The sequence below is a fragment of the Anopheles funestus genome, chromosome 2RL, assembly GCF_943734845.2.
Source record: "Anopheles funestus chromosome 2RL, idAnoFuneDA-416_04, whole genome shotgun sequence".
In the NCBI taxonomy this organism is placed as follows: domain Eukaryota; kingdom Metazoa; phylum Arthropoda; class Insecta; order Diptera; family Culicidae; genus Anopheles; species Anopheles funestus.
This window is the reverse complement of record NC_064598.1, coordinates 5,602,361-5,617,183: the sequence shown is the minus strand read 5'-3', so window position 1 is coordinate 5,617,183 and position 14,823 is coordinate 5,602,361. Positions and strand designations below refer to the sequence as shown.

Below are 14,823 nucleotides of genomic sequence, written 5' to 3'. Positions count from 1 at the left end.
TTTAAAATTTTGCTAAATTTCCCAAAAAAAAACCAAGGCTAACCCCTTAGGAAATTTTGGGGTTTTCAGAAGTTTTTTATTTTTTCTTATTTTTTATGCGTTCTTCTATTTAAAGCATTATTTGAGTGAAGAGAAACTTATTCCAACCAATTCGCATCAAAATAAATCAATTTTTAAAATTTTGCTAAATTTCCCAAAAAAAAACCAAGGCTAACCCCTTAGGAAATTTTCGGGTTTTCAGAAGTTTTTTATTTTTTCTTATTTTTTACGCTTTCTTCTATTTAAAGCATTATTTGAGTGAAAAGAAACTTATTCCAACCAATTCGCATCAAAATAAATCAATTTTTAAAATTTTGCTAAATTTCCCAAAAAAAACCAAGGCTAACCCCTTAGGAAATTTTTGGGTTTTCAGAAGTTTTTTATTTTTTTCTTATTTTTTACGCTTTCTTCTATTTAAAGCAATGTTTGAGTGAAAAGAAACTTATTGCAATCAATTCGCATCAAAATAAATCAATTTTTAAAATTTTGCTAAATTTCCCAAAAAAACCAAGGCTAACCCCTAGGAAATTTTTGGGTTTTCAGATTTTTTTTTATTTTTTTGTTATTTTTTATACTTTTCTTCTTTTAAAGCATTATTTGAGTGAAAAGAAACTTATTGCAGCATTAAAAAAAAAACCAATTTTTAAAATTTTTCAAAATTACTCAAAAAAAAGCTAAGGCTATAGCCTTAGGAGAATTAGCAAGTCACCTTTGACACAAAATATGAATACAAGTTAACGATTTATAGCGCTTTACTGACTTTTCAAAAGTCCTGCTAATCCACAATCAAACGTAATAACATACCAAAGGTGCACCAAATCCAACAAGTATTGATTTTATTTTCACTACGAACCTTCTGCATCTAAAATGCATACCAATGTTTATAGCTTACTGCACACACAACTATCTTTTGTTGACAGTAAGGTGTGTGTGTGAACTGTAAGCGAACACATCGAAAAGCTTTGTCGCAAGAAGAGTCCCTGTTCGTTAGATATAAATCGATTGAAATTTTGAATTGATCTCTCCTCATCACCGTGGCGACTAGCTGTATGTGATTAACCGCCCTTATCGATACGGAATGTTTAACAAGACCCGGGCTTTGGCTTCTATTTTTCGGTCAGTTGGATAAGAGAGATCTTCACACACGTTTTGCACACGATATGATGTAAAATTCGAACCAATGCAACGGACCACAAGTTAGTCCCGGTCGGAGCAAACGATACGGAAGCACATATTTGGTTGCGATACCAGGGAACACAAGCAATGGTGTTCACAACCCACTCTTTTTCATACACCAGAATGCTGAAGGTTTCATGGGCGCTATGCTGCACTGACTAGTCGAATCATCAGAAGTCATCAAAGCCTAAAATGCTTCCAGCTCGGAAGGTTCTGGTCTGCAAACTTTCATTCCAGAGAAGTAGAGCTTGCGATTGGAAGGCAGCGTACGATGTGTGCTTCACCTTCTGCGTATGATCGATGTAATTTGATTTATTGGAACTGGTATCGACCAACCTCCCCGTAGTGAACACCGATGTATAGAAGCGGGGGTTGGGATGCTGTAATTAAACTATCCACCGTGTTTCAGTCTTTCCCGATTGCTATCGTTTGATCACAACGTTCCCTTTGACGTGCCATAGATGGTTGAGAATCGAATCGATTTCGAGAAGGATGTAAGAGGGCGAAAGTTTGAATTGGATCGCCACACACACAGGCGGAGCCGATATTGGAAACGCGGGCGAGGCATTTCCCAATGAACGTATCCATGAAATGGCATCAGAGGCGGCTTCGGATATCACACGATGCAGAAAATTAATTTATGTTTTACGCATATTGTTTTTAAGCAAATTAAATCCTGTTTCTTTTTTGCATTTATCGAATTGAAAACAACAATCTTATGATTGTTGCACGATGTAATAATATTTAACCAACATAACACGCCTCATTTAAACTGTTTCGAACCCACAGACCATCTGTGAGAAACAGTTTAAGCAGCTTAAAAATAAAGAGTACAATTATTTGAAACGCTTTTAGAAAAAAAAAGAAGAAACAATTTTTTTATTCATTCTTTTTTGCTTAGGTAGAAATATTCTGCAGTTTTTCTTAAAGTGTTTTAACGCTAACCACGGTCTGCACGTGGCAATTTGGAGAGAAGATAATTTCTCTCTCATCCCTTTTTTTAAAGCTTCCAGTTCCAAAAAATCAAGATGCTGGTCCAAAAACCATCCACAAACTAAACGAAACGTACCGAAACTCGAACTTCCTTGAATGGATTTATGTTTGAGAAAAAGCTAAACCCGCTTAGCAGGAAATTGCACCCTACAAAAATAGGACAAAACTGGAAACATACCCAATCTGTCAATGATCCTTTTAATACGCAATTTTAACAGTGTTCTTTTACACACTTTTTTCCCCCGGGGGGTTGCGCCTTTGGGCAGTGAAACCACTTCTCATCAACCCTGTCATCCGCGTCGGGGTTTCGTGTTTCTTCCTTCCTTACCAACACGCTCTGCTGGTGTGCGAAGGATTAATGCGATCTGTATGTGTGTGCGAGTATCTCCACGGACCCTATAAAGACCCCTGCTGCTGGCGCTGTGTTCTCAGGAAGGACATAGTACGGCAGGATATTCGTACTGGCCTTTCGTAACAGCAGGGATCAAGGGTGAACAACTCGGGTGCTTTGGTTGGTGCGAAAGTGAGAAGCAACCCCAGAAAGGTCCCGAAAGGAAAAGGTAAAATAAGACAGCGTGGAAAATCACTTAAGGATAATTGTTCTCGCAACACAAGGAGCTCCGGATACTGAACATTACATCCGATCTTCAACAGACGCAGTTTATTTGGGTCATGCAGATTTTTTTCCCTCTTCCATTTTCGCCTTTACCAGCCAATAACCAAACCACCGGATGGGAAGGACGAAGGAAATATACTCTTCGTACCACACACGACATTGAATGTGAAATGAGACAGCATTTTTCCAAAGAAACTTATTATGTATTCCATAACGATGCATGGTCGGTGATGGAAAAGGGAAAGAATTAACATACCGAACCGGAACTGCATCGGAAGAACGGTATTCAACGAGGTGAAACATTGTCTCGCCTTAAAGCGTTCACTAGTGTCGTGCATTCTTGCGTCTAAGGGCTTCAAAGTAATCGATCCGTCCCTTCTACGTGCGGTAAGCATCTGTTTAGTTTGTGTGATGTATTCATTGAGATCAATGGACCCTTTCCCATTACAAACCAATCAAAACAGCTGCGAGGAAAAGTGGTGGAAAATCGATTTAAAAAAATTCCACGCGATTGGCAGACTGTTGAACTTTGCTCGAAACGCTCGATATGAAATCGATATGAAGCTCACGAGCTGTTTTTTTTAATGTTCGACCGATTCCACAGAAACACACACATGAAAGTGCAGTTGGTGTCAATTTCGATTATTTGAAACATATCGCTTAACGCTACATGAAACACAATTCGCATCCAAACATTCACTGGCCCCGAGGTTCAACAAGCTAATTGACGTTTAAGGCATCATCTTGGAACTGCCGTTTAACAATTAAGCCTTCAATTGTGTTCGATTAGCGTAATCAATTTCAAACCAAAGGGCCACATATGCGGGGAGAAAGTGTACCCTTTGAACTTGAAAACCCAGATCCAATAAATTGATTACACATACAAACCGAAGGGGAAATGTACTCCCCCCAGAAAACCTTTTGTGACTCTAACGGGCTGTAGCAGTAGTACAGGTTCTGTTTATTATTGTTTTGGGGCCCTTTATTATTTTAACCAGCACACAATGATTACCACCACCTCGGCTGAACGCAACGAGTGAATTCGTTCGATTGGTATCAAAGATTAAATTTGTTAACACTAGACTGGACTGGATCGGTCATTTTGAATGTTTTGGTTGCTTTCAATCACATTAGTATTGTACAAATTGTATCGTAAATTAATGCATGAATTGTGTATATCTATTCTATTACACAAACTCCGGAAAATATTAAAACATAATGTAAAAAATAGGAAACAATTCATGAAAGTTCTAGTGTAAATGTATTTTTTTTATTATTTAAGAAATTATTCAGTTAATTTGCGAATAAATTAAAAAGAACATATTGCTATGTTGCAGACTTTTGAGAATTATTACTCACACGACCTTTCGTAGTTGTAAATCACGAAACTTCTAGCGAAAGCACCCTTTTTCCACTTCTCAAACCACTTCAAATCAGTTTCTAAAAGACTCTTTTGTACCATCTTAAAACCTTTTCCACTCTTCCGGCACAGTTGCGCTCGCATATCCATTTTGCTATGCAAAGTGTTCAAGAGGAATTTTTATTCGAAATATCCACGCAATATAATGAATCCTCTACCATCATCACCATTCACCCCGAAAAAAGAAGAGGATAGATAGAAAAAAAGAAACAGGCAAAACCAAAGCAAAAAAAAAAGCACGAACCCTCAAAAAGTCCGATCAAAACCCGTCTTTTTAAAACACACAAATAATAATAAAGCAACTGGGAAAAACGATATATCCCATTCAACAAGATAAATATAGGCACTTAAGTGAGTGGTGTGTTTACAAAACTCGGCAAAGATGGCAATAAAAATAAAAACGCACATCTATCCGCCACTCGGTGCCGGGTCCCGGGTTTCGGTTTTCGGCCATGGCAGTGCGTCTAGGTCTAGTGGGAGAGAAGGAGGACCGTGTGTTCCATCATAATATGCAGCTCAGCTTACTCACTTTCTTCCACACTTCAATGTTTGCCCATACCACCACTAATGCCCGCATCTTTTGCCCTTCCCTTAGGACAAAACGATCAGGCATGAACAAAAAAAAACAAAATAAACACACCACACAACTACAACAGTCTGCTTTTGTCGAATGGAAAATTTGGATCAAGTATTGGGCGTACTGTATCGAAGGGAGAGTTTAAGCTACAGGCAAGGGTAAAAGTCTTTGGGCAAAACTTCATTGAACCTAACATTATAGGCTGATGCTGCTGCTTGTAAATTGTTTTGGGGAATTGCCCCGTATGTCTACAGCATTCGGAAGAGTTTGTATCTGGTTACAGAAAGTGTTGCACAACCTTTTTTGGGGTTTGGAAAGAATTGAGAATTCATTGGCCTAAGAAATGAGAAGAGAATAACAAAAGTAAAAAGCGAAATTGAAAACAAGACTAGTTGCTAACTAGTGAACTTTATCAGCTCGAGAATACAAAAGTTGAGATTTAATGAAAATGATTTGTTCAATTTTAAGTTATTTTAGAGTTTTTAGTGTAATCGATCCTAGACGAATGATTCTTGAGAGAATTTAAAATAATTCCGATGAAAATCCATTTCCAAACAAACACTCGAGTCAAGTATTGGGGGAAAACAACTTTCATTCTTTTTTTTTACGTACAAACTAACACACATCCCTAAGGCATGCTTAGCACAAGCCATACCAAAAAAAACACCACGAGCAGTCTTTATTTAAATCCATTAAACAGCATGAAAAACTATCACCATTCAACGGTGTTTCCGACTGCTTTTTACGGCACCACAAAGCGCCGGTTTAAGCACCAACAGTTAATCGGACATTTTATTTTGCCATTTTGTTCTCCTTTGCTGCCTGTTTGCTACACCTTTTGCATGCAAAAGCACGCTCGACCGAGCACGATATAAAGGCACGACAATACGTTCTTGCCAAAAGCATTCCAAAGCGGGAGAGCATTTAGTACAACACAGCCAATGCCCTCAAATCCGATTGGAGCGATGAGGAAAAATGTTAGTGGATGCGAGCTAACATAGCCCGCATACCAACGTGCGCCCAACACGAAGGTCTGAACGGATGGCTGAAAGTCAATAATATGGTGGAATGTCTGATGAGGTTAGTCAGGAAATTCCAACGAATAAATGCTGTGCAAAAAAAAGGCATTTAGGACAATGCACACCCCAACAGCACACGCACACAGATCTGCGGTGTTGTCCATCATCACATGCACAGGGATGGGCACACAAAACACTGAACGCGAACTGTCACTTGGAAATGTCAAATAATTACTAGCCCCACGTACGTCACTCATCCATTTAACCTGCATTAATCTCGTCGCCGGTTGCAAAGAAACGTGCCAGCCGTTTTCGAAGAAGGAGTCATTCACCAAACAAACTCTGGCAAATTGGTTCTGCACTTGACACTTGCCATCCATAACTCAGCTCGAAAGATACGGGCGAGATACGGTTTAGTTTCTCGCTTCGCTTCGTTACGCCTTTCACCGTCGTTTGGGTGAGCGAGTTAGAATGATGCCATAACAGAACTAGTGTTGGGTCAAGTAGCTCTTTTGCAAGAGCGGAGCGCACCGCTCTTGCTCTCTAAAGTGTGCGCTGCGCTTGAGGTAGCTCCACACGGAGCGCTGCACACAGGAGCGATTGTGCGATGCGCTCCCAGGAGCGAAGTTTCACACTTCACGGAGCGCTTCACGCAGGAGTGATTCCTGCGATACAGCCACCTCTTTTTCACGTGGGCTGTGCGGGAGCGTGCACAATAAGATGACCGGAGCGATTGAAATACCTCTTTCGCTCTTGACCCACTAGCTAAAGCCTTAGGAAATTTTCAATTTTTTTTAATTTTTTTATTTATTTTTTGTTTTTTATTCTTTTTTTTATTTAAAACACTATTTGAGTGAAAAGAAACTCATTTCAATCGATTCGCATTAAAACAAAACAATTTTTAAATTTTGCTAAATTTCCCAGAAAAATGACAAGGGGTAAGCCTTATGAAATTTTCGAGTTGAAATTTTATTTAAATTTTTTTTCCGATTTTTTATTATTTTTTGTGTTTAAAGCATTATTTGAGTGAAAAGAAACTTATTGCAACAAATTCGCATTAAAATATATCATATTTATAAATTTTGCTAAATTGCTGAAAAATAAGGAAAAGTTTACATTTTTTCAAACAGGGTAAGGAACTTGGTTCCTCGAATAACTTCTGCCACAGACATCTGAGGGCATGGCCGTCCAAGAAGAAAATGTAGTCATTGATGTCCTCTATCGACCACATGTTAAAGATTGAGGATCCGTTAAATACCGACCGAGTTATAGACAAGAATTGGGGCAAAAATGAGGAAAATTTTACATTTTACGTTTTACATTAAATTTTCATTTTTTTTAATTTTTTTTATTTTTTCATTATTTTTCACTCTTTTTTTATTTAAAACATTACTTGAGTGAAAAGAAACTCATTGCAACCAATTGGCATTAAAATAAATCAATTTAATTTTTTTTGCAAAATTTCCCAAAAAAATCGTAAGGGGTAAGCCTTATGAAATTTTCGAGTTGAAAATATTTTTTTTTACTTTTTATTCTTTTTTTAATTTAAAGCATTATTTGAGTGAAAAGGAACTTATTTCAACCGATTCGCATTAAAATAAATCAATTTAATTTTTTTTGTAAAATTTCCCAAAAAAAACGTAAGCCTATAGCCTTAGGAAATTTTCAAATGGGAGCGCATCGCACAATCGCTCCTGTGTGTAGCGCTGCGTACGGAGCTACCTCTTTTTCCCGTGAGCTGCTCGGGAGCGCGCACAATAAGATGAGCGGAGCGATTGAGGTACCTCTTTCGCTCTTGACCCAACACTATACAGAACATCCTTACTGACATCACATTAGCGACCTCTGTTGGAAAGTTATTTAAACTTTTTTTTCTTAGTTTCTTCAAAGAATCAACCCTTCGGAGATTGAATTATTATGACATAAAATTAATTAAAATATTGCTTTTGCGGTAGTAGTCCTTTGAAGCGGAGGAGACAATATTTCAAATATTTTGTAATGCTTATGGTACAGTTAATGATCGTCTTGAATTGAACTAGCTTATTAATCAAAACTAGAAACACATTAGTAGACTCATTTTCCCAACTAGATAGATTCTCAGCAAGCTATAGATAGCATCAATCATCGTGTGAGGTAAAATGACCACCACAAAAACGATACAAATATACCTAAAACACCGGGAAGAACATTAATAGGATGCCACCGTTCCTTTTTGTCTTCCAACCACAATTTATCCTTCGAACGCAGACATTAGGAGAGAGTGAAAAATTGATCTCCACACTGCGCCAAAAACATATGTAAACGCAAACCCTGAACGAAGACACGCAACGGAGCGGCGAAAGATCGTGCGGTTACAACACGAACATCAGCTAAAATATCATGAAAATTGAGAACGGCAATAAACAAACAATCATTTAACGTGCCTGGGGTGAAACGGTTTTAACTTTGTCCGTCGTTGTGTCCGACCCCTCGGTCCGTGTGTCCCTTTTCTCCCATTTATGACAGATGAGTGGTGTGATCAAAGCTGTCACGGAGTTAATGAAGGCTGTGAAAAACGTCCGACAAACGATGGGACACACCACCGCCACCCGGGAACGAGCGAGCCAAACCACGGTAATGTCCGCGCGTGAGAATTGGTTTGGACATGCACAACCCACCGGTCGTCGCCATGTGCTAAATGGCAGGCTTGTCATGACATTCGCCACCAACCGAAACACCCACGGCACAATTTGTCGCCGACAGTACCTTTCTCTACATCAGCCAAAAAAAAAAACGCCCCGTGCACGGCATTCATGCAAAAAGCAATCCAGCTGAGTTGCTCTAGGAACCTGTGGCTTGCGGTGGGCGTATTACCACCCTCCTTCAATGGAAGAGGTGAGACGTCTGTTTGGTTCCGATTTTACTGCCAAGGAAAGATGGGCCACACAACGGTGAAAGATTTTCACGGCATGATGAAAAGCGCAATAAAATTTGGAAACCAATCCTACCCAAAACCTTTTTCCAACAACTGTTCGTTCGGGCGGCTGCTGTAAAGGAAATGGAGAAAATGGAGCGAATCTATTTTATGTCAACCGGAAACCGACGAACTGTTTCCCGCGGGAGGAGAGGAGTGTGAAGGGCATTACTGCGCCTCTAACACACATGGACACATGGCGATGAGATGAGGATGTGAGATGTTCGAACTGTTACCACAGGAGAAAAACGATACCCGCGTAACGATCCGGACAAACGTAAGGTAAGACATTTTAGCGTGGGGATTCGAATGTTCGGTTGCGCATGGTACCGTCGTTCTGATCCGATTCCCATCACTTGCTGGTCATGAAATTTGTTGATTTGTTTGTATTTTCTTTCCTTTGAAATTTCACTCTGTGGGAAGAAGAAAAAAAACACACCCTCCCTACACGAACGTTAATTTTAGATTGCTGTTCTAAGTTGATTGATCTTTGACTAACGGACGGTGCAGTGTGTAGGCGAACCATTTTACAGAAAAGAAGTTAAAGCATTTTATGATAAAAGTGTCTAATATTATTACAATAATATTCACAAGAAATTATTACTACAGTATCAATGAGATTATGCTTCGAACAAAATAGAGCTTTCATTTCACACCCAATAAGTCAAATCAAATTCATCGTAAAATGTACCAACAACAATCGAAGAAAAAAACACTCAAACCCATTGTTGCAGAGAGTGATGATCGAAAGAGCGAAAAGAGAAAAGCGCTAAATCGCAATCCATCGCTTCCGTTCGGGATATACTAAATCTTTATCCATCCCAATCTACAAATCGTTGTGTGTCACAAAGGAAAGGAAAAATAAAATCTCCCCGAAAATCAAGAGAGAAAAAAACGAGCAAAACAACAGGGCGGGTGGATGAGTTTTTCCTTCCTACGCGCGCATGACACCAAGAGTAGAAACTGGGATGGTTGTGATTTCTTGGAAGTTTGTGAAAGAAAACAAACGTTCACACGCATACACAAAATCGGTAGCGATTGAATAAGCAATCGACACCGTCCGTGTGTGTCGAGAACGTTCGGACAAACCCGGTACAGATTGGTACAGGAAAGGAAAATAAAACACACAAATAAACACCATAAAGCAAATAAAAAGCAAAACCCCGTCAAAGTGGCAAAAGGAGGGAAGAAAATGGTTGCCCAACCAAGTAATAAAAGTGAAGTAAAACTGTTGACATAAAGATGACGGAGAAGAGACCAGTACATGGGCAACCAAATACAAAACTAAACGGATCAAGCTTAGCTACTGTAGTTGAAAGACGAAAAAAGAAAAAACAATGTACATGACAAAAACAAAAAAAAACATGACAACAACAAACGACGATTACCAAAATCGTAACTAAAAGACGACTGGACGAAGAAACAACAGACAGACCGTGTCAATTCGTGCTGAAATATGGTCGCAAATAAAGCAAACCTACATCTTGATCCGGTCGTATTTCTTTCACTCCACCGGCCTAACCGTGTCCGTTTGAAAGCAAGTAAAATAAATGGATAATTTGATTCCGGGGGGAGCAGCGTGAAACACTACAGGGTAGGAAGGCCGAAAAGGGGGACGAGGTGTGCGTGAAACATTTTGTTGGGCAAAGTGCAAAACCAAAAACACGGTAAAAGTCGAAAGGGAGCATGACACCCGACTCCCGCTATCTAGCGGACTGGTTTGGAAGTATTTTATCAGCTCACTAATTAGATAAATCCGCACCATACCGTTGTCCCGTGTGTATCCGCTCTCAAAACGATTATTTGCTTGGTTCGAGGGTTAAATGTATGTACAAAACGCTGAGGCTAACGCTGGAAGAAAGCGTAAGCATGAGCGAGAGAGACGATAATCGCTTTTCCCTTTTTTACCGCTGCACAACAGGAAAAAGGAAACGGTCTACAGTTCAGTTCGCGCACCCACTGTCCATTTTTCATCAACCATCCAACGACTACACTCCTCCCCCCTTCCTACCCTCCTTTCCTTTTTCAAACGCCCTTTTCCACCCATCCGGTTTGTGGTGTAAATCAATTTCTCATGCCGTCTCACTCACACCTCGCGTGCTGGATCATGAAAAGTACCGGGCGCATCCATCACTCCACAACGCACCAGGCGTCTCCATCATCTTCGCGTGGTGAGCGAAATGGGAAAATTTACCACCAACTTCAATCCGGGATCGGGAGAACAGGGGAAAGAGGGTTCCGGCGGGGCAACGTATTTACCACCCACTTAGTGAACCGAAGTGACTCGCTCGCTTTAATGGTGATGGTGTCGATGTCAAATTAAATATGAACTCAAGTGGATAATAAACAGCAGGGAACGACGAACGGTAGTAGAGTGTCGACTTTGTCCTTCTCTTTCCCTATTCGCTTTCCTTGCTTCCCGCACGAACAGATCCTGAAGCGAAACCATACTGTATGTGTCTGCGCTGAACGAGGTAAGTTATATCGAGTAAAGACAAGGAGCGTAATACTCGAGAGGGAACCATATTTGTTACGGATCTGGTAAAACAAGTGAGAGAGCGTACACACTTACTCAAGAATGAGAGCATTATTTGTGCACTGTACGAACACCGCTCTGTATACTAGATTGTGTTTCCCCCCATACAGACAAGAGTAGCCCGCGAGAGAGAGGTGTATTAGTGGTGTATTTGACGAAGTAAAGCGATACACTTGTTCCTTTTCTCTTTCCCCAAGTACAACACAGAGTTCGGTTTTTACAAGCTTTCTTTTTTTTTCAGTGACGAACCCTGCTTTCTTTCCACTACGTTTCTCCCGTCCCGTCTTTACCAGCCTTCCATCATTTTCGCACCTATACATAAACGCGCATCAAAAAGAACATCGTGAACGTGATTTGCTGCTCACGGTAGATTTTCTCCGGCAATTTTCCGGACGCGTAAGGGGGGACCGACCACCGTTCCGCTTGGTTTCGTAAGGTGATGGCGGTGTAATTTGTGTGTCATTTGGTGTTGAGAAGATTTTCTAACCACATTCGGGTCGCTACTTTTTTTTCGTTCTTTTCTTTATCTTTTGCTTTGTTGTTTGAATGCCGTCAATCTATTTTGTGATTAACAAAGCGTTAGTTTATTAATCAACAAAGAAAAGCAAAGAAAAGAGGAAATTTATTTTTAAAAATCCCACATTTAAAAAAAACATTCCGTTGTATATTCAATTTATAATAAAAACTTTTCAATTGAACTGTTTTATTTGACATAAGGAACACATTTCAACCTTTTCCCTGAATTATTTTCATGATCCGAATTTTCATTTTATTGGTACAGTACCCTTATATACTCAGCTTTACAGTACGTTCCCCAAAAATTCCTCACCCGTTCAAACCTGTTAAGTATTACATTCCACTCTCTCTCGCTTTTATGAATCTTGCTCGTTTTTCTTTTTTTTTATTGAATACGAACAGAAACAAACGAAGCAAGAAAAAAGAATACTTCCACCACCACCATAGCCACTAGAGAATGTTGGAAGGAATTTTCCGGGATTTGCCTTTTTTCCTGGAATCATCATAATAATGGGAAAACACTCCTCAAACAAGTAATACGCCAGGATGTGTATAGCTCTTGCTGCCACAGAAATGTTCTGTGGAAATTCAGAAGAAAAAAAACTCCTCATTCCCTTTGTTTACAATAGCAGCGCAGTGGGTTGACATTAAGGCAAATAAAAAAAACAGCAAGCAAAAACCCTCGTTCGAGACCCGACATCTTATTTTGCCAACACTCCCATAACGACGGAAAACATCTTTACGGTGGGTGGAAACATGCCAACCCGATAAGAATGGTAGATGCAAAAAAAAACGCCACAGAATGCACACAACAAGATGATATTTTTGCTACCCTTTTCTTTGCTCTTTCATTCACTTTTTTTTGTGGAGTAGAAAATGCTTTTGAAAACATAAAATGGAATGCGACAAAAGTGAACAAATCCCAACGTCTACCGTCTTCAGAGTTTGTCGAGAGGTTTGTGTCCATTTTTTTTCTTTACTTTCTCACCCGATTACTTCACACCAAACGAGGGCAGAGAAGTTTGCACTGCCCGTTTGGCAAACAGTTTTGTCAAGTAATGGGGAACACAAGGGCTCATGATTTGCATAATAACAGGAAACGATAGACTTTCTCGTCAACGATTGACTTGGCCCAGGAAAAGTGTTTTCCTTTTCTTTTGTAACACAACCAACCCAAAAAGTTTAAAAGTGTTACGGAAAGATAGTTACCGTGATGGTGACTGTAATGACGACAAGAATAGTAGTAAATACTTTTAAATTTCCATCAAAGGAAATGCTTGTGAAAGAAAATTTAGAAAATTGATGACAAAAACAATTATTTCTCTATTTTCAAGCACTCTCTTGATAAAAAGGTATGAGAACAAAGTGTAAAAGCTACATTTCTTCAAATTAAACAAGTTTTTCGACAAATAATCCACTTTCCACGACTGGTCAAACACGATTCCATACGTCAGGTACAACACATCGATGAACGTGCTTTGCGCAAAATGGATCATTTCCTTGAGGGTCTAACACAACTTTCTTACCGGGTAATGGTATCGGTGCATGAATGTTTGCCAATCCTCGTGGTATCCATTCCATGTTGATTGGATTCTATTAGTATCGGGGGCCACGGAGGATAGGCACACGCCCGTAGAAGAGAGCACAACGAAAGGCAAATAATTCCCGCCGGCCGATACGATGCTAATGATGTTCGTTGCCTGCTGTGTTCTTCTTGCTCCAGATCCTGGTTGTTTTTTTTTCTTTTATTCTTCTGCAAATTGATCGTCGCTTCACGATAATGTAGCAGATAATCACATCACATCAAACCATGGTTGTTAGGTGCGTCAGTGGGGAAACAAATGCCGACGGTAAATTGGGATGACGTACCGTGACCACTGATCTACGACCAGAATTGCAATGTTTTAGCAATTAGCGAAATCACTACTTCAACACTTTTACACTTAAATTCGTTCACACTTCTTTCTTTTTTTAATTATTCTGATTTTTCAAAATGGACGTCGTCCATAAAAAAAACATTAAGCACAAAGATATTCACTTCATTCTGCAAAGGAACAATATTTTCTTTACTTTGTAATGTAAAGCTTCCCTTAAGTTGATTTAATGATTTTATCAGCTTTGTTTTAAACGTTACACAATTTTACCAGGATAACAATCAAATACAATTGATCTTTTGTACACAAGCGAATGGCGAAGTTACGCAAATTTATAAATTTTAATTATAAATATACTGCACATATGTATATAGTATAACATATAACTATTAAATCGTATTTATATTATCTTGTACTTCAAATATTCTAATTTTTCATACTTTTTCAAAAACATTTTTGAAATATGCCATATTCAGTCTAACACTATTTTAAAGAAATTTAAAAAAAATATATCTTTTATTTTTCTGTTTTGTAAAAGTGCAATATTTAGCTGTATCGAATCCATTTTCCCAGTTTTGCATGCGAAAGAGCAAAATCAACATGGCTACCATTGCTGTTCCGAGAACCGAGAATGCACAGTGTTGCAGTGCTCGGTTGGCAACACTGCCAAGGGGATGCTGTTTTTTGGCCATTTTTTTATCGTTCGTTCTGGTCTTGAGAACGTACGAAACCGTTGCTCGTGTGTCGACGACGGGAAGGAGGACGATAGGAACGAACGAACGCAACGGGTTCCACCATTTTTCTGCGCTTGACTTGGATTTCCACCGTACTGAATAATTTAGCTGCACGGATTTACATGATTCGCTTTTCCTTGCTTTTGTTGCCTTTGATTACTCAACTGGTGTATATTATCCGTTCCAACTTCTTTTTTTTTTCTTTTTGCTCTCGACACACTGTACACACCGTCGTGGCACACCGTCGTTCGGCCGGTTCACACGCACTCTTTTTCTCGCTTTCGCTCTATCTCGCTCTTTCGCTTTCCCGCTTGCACATGGTATGAAACGCGATCCGATCCATCTCAGGGTAGAAACAGTGGCATTGGGC

At 39.4% G+C, this 14,823-nt stretch overlaps 1 protein-coding gene across 12 annotated transcripts in view; it reads right to left on the bottom strand.

The window, feature by feature from the left end:
- LOC125774820 (uncharacterized) overlaps nt 1-14,823 on the bottom strand; it is an 82,550-nt gene that overhangs the window by 6,900 nt on the left and 60,827 nt on the right. The window lies entirely within an intron of this gene.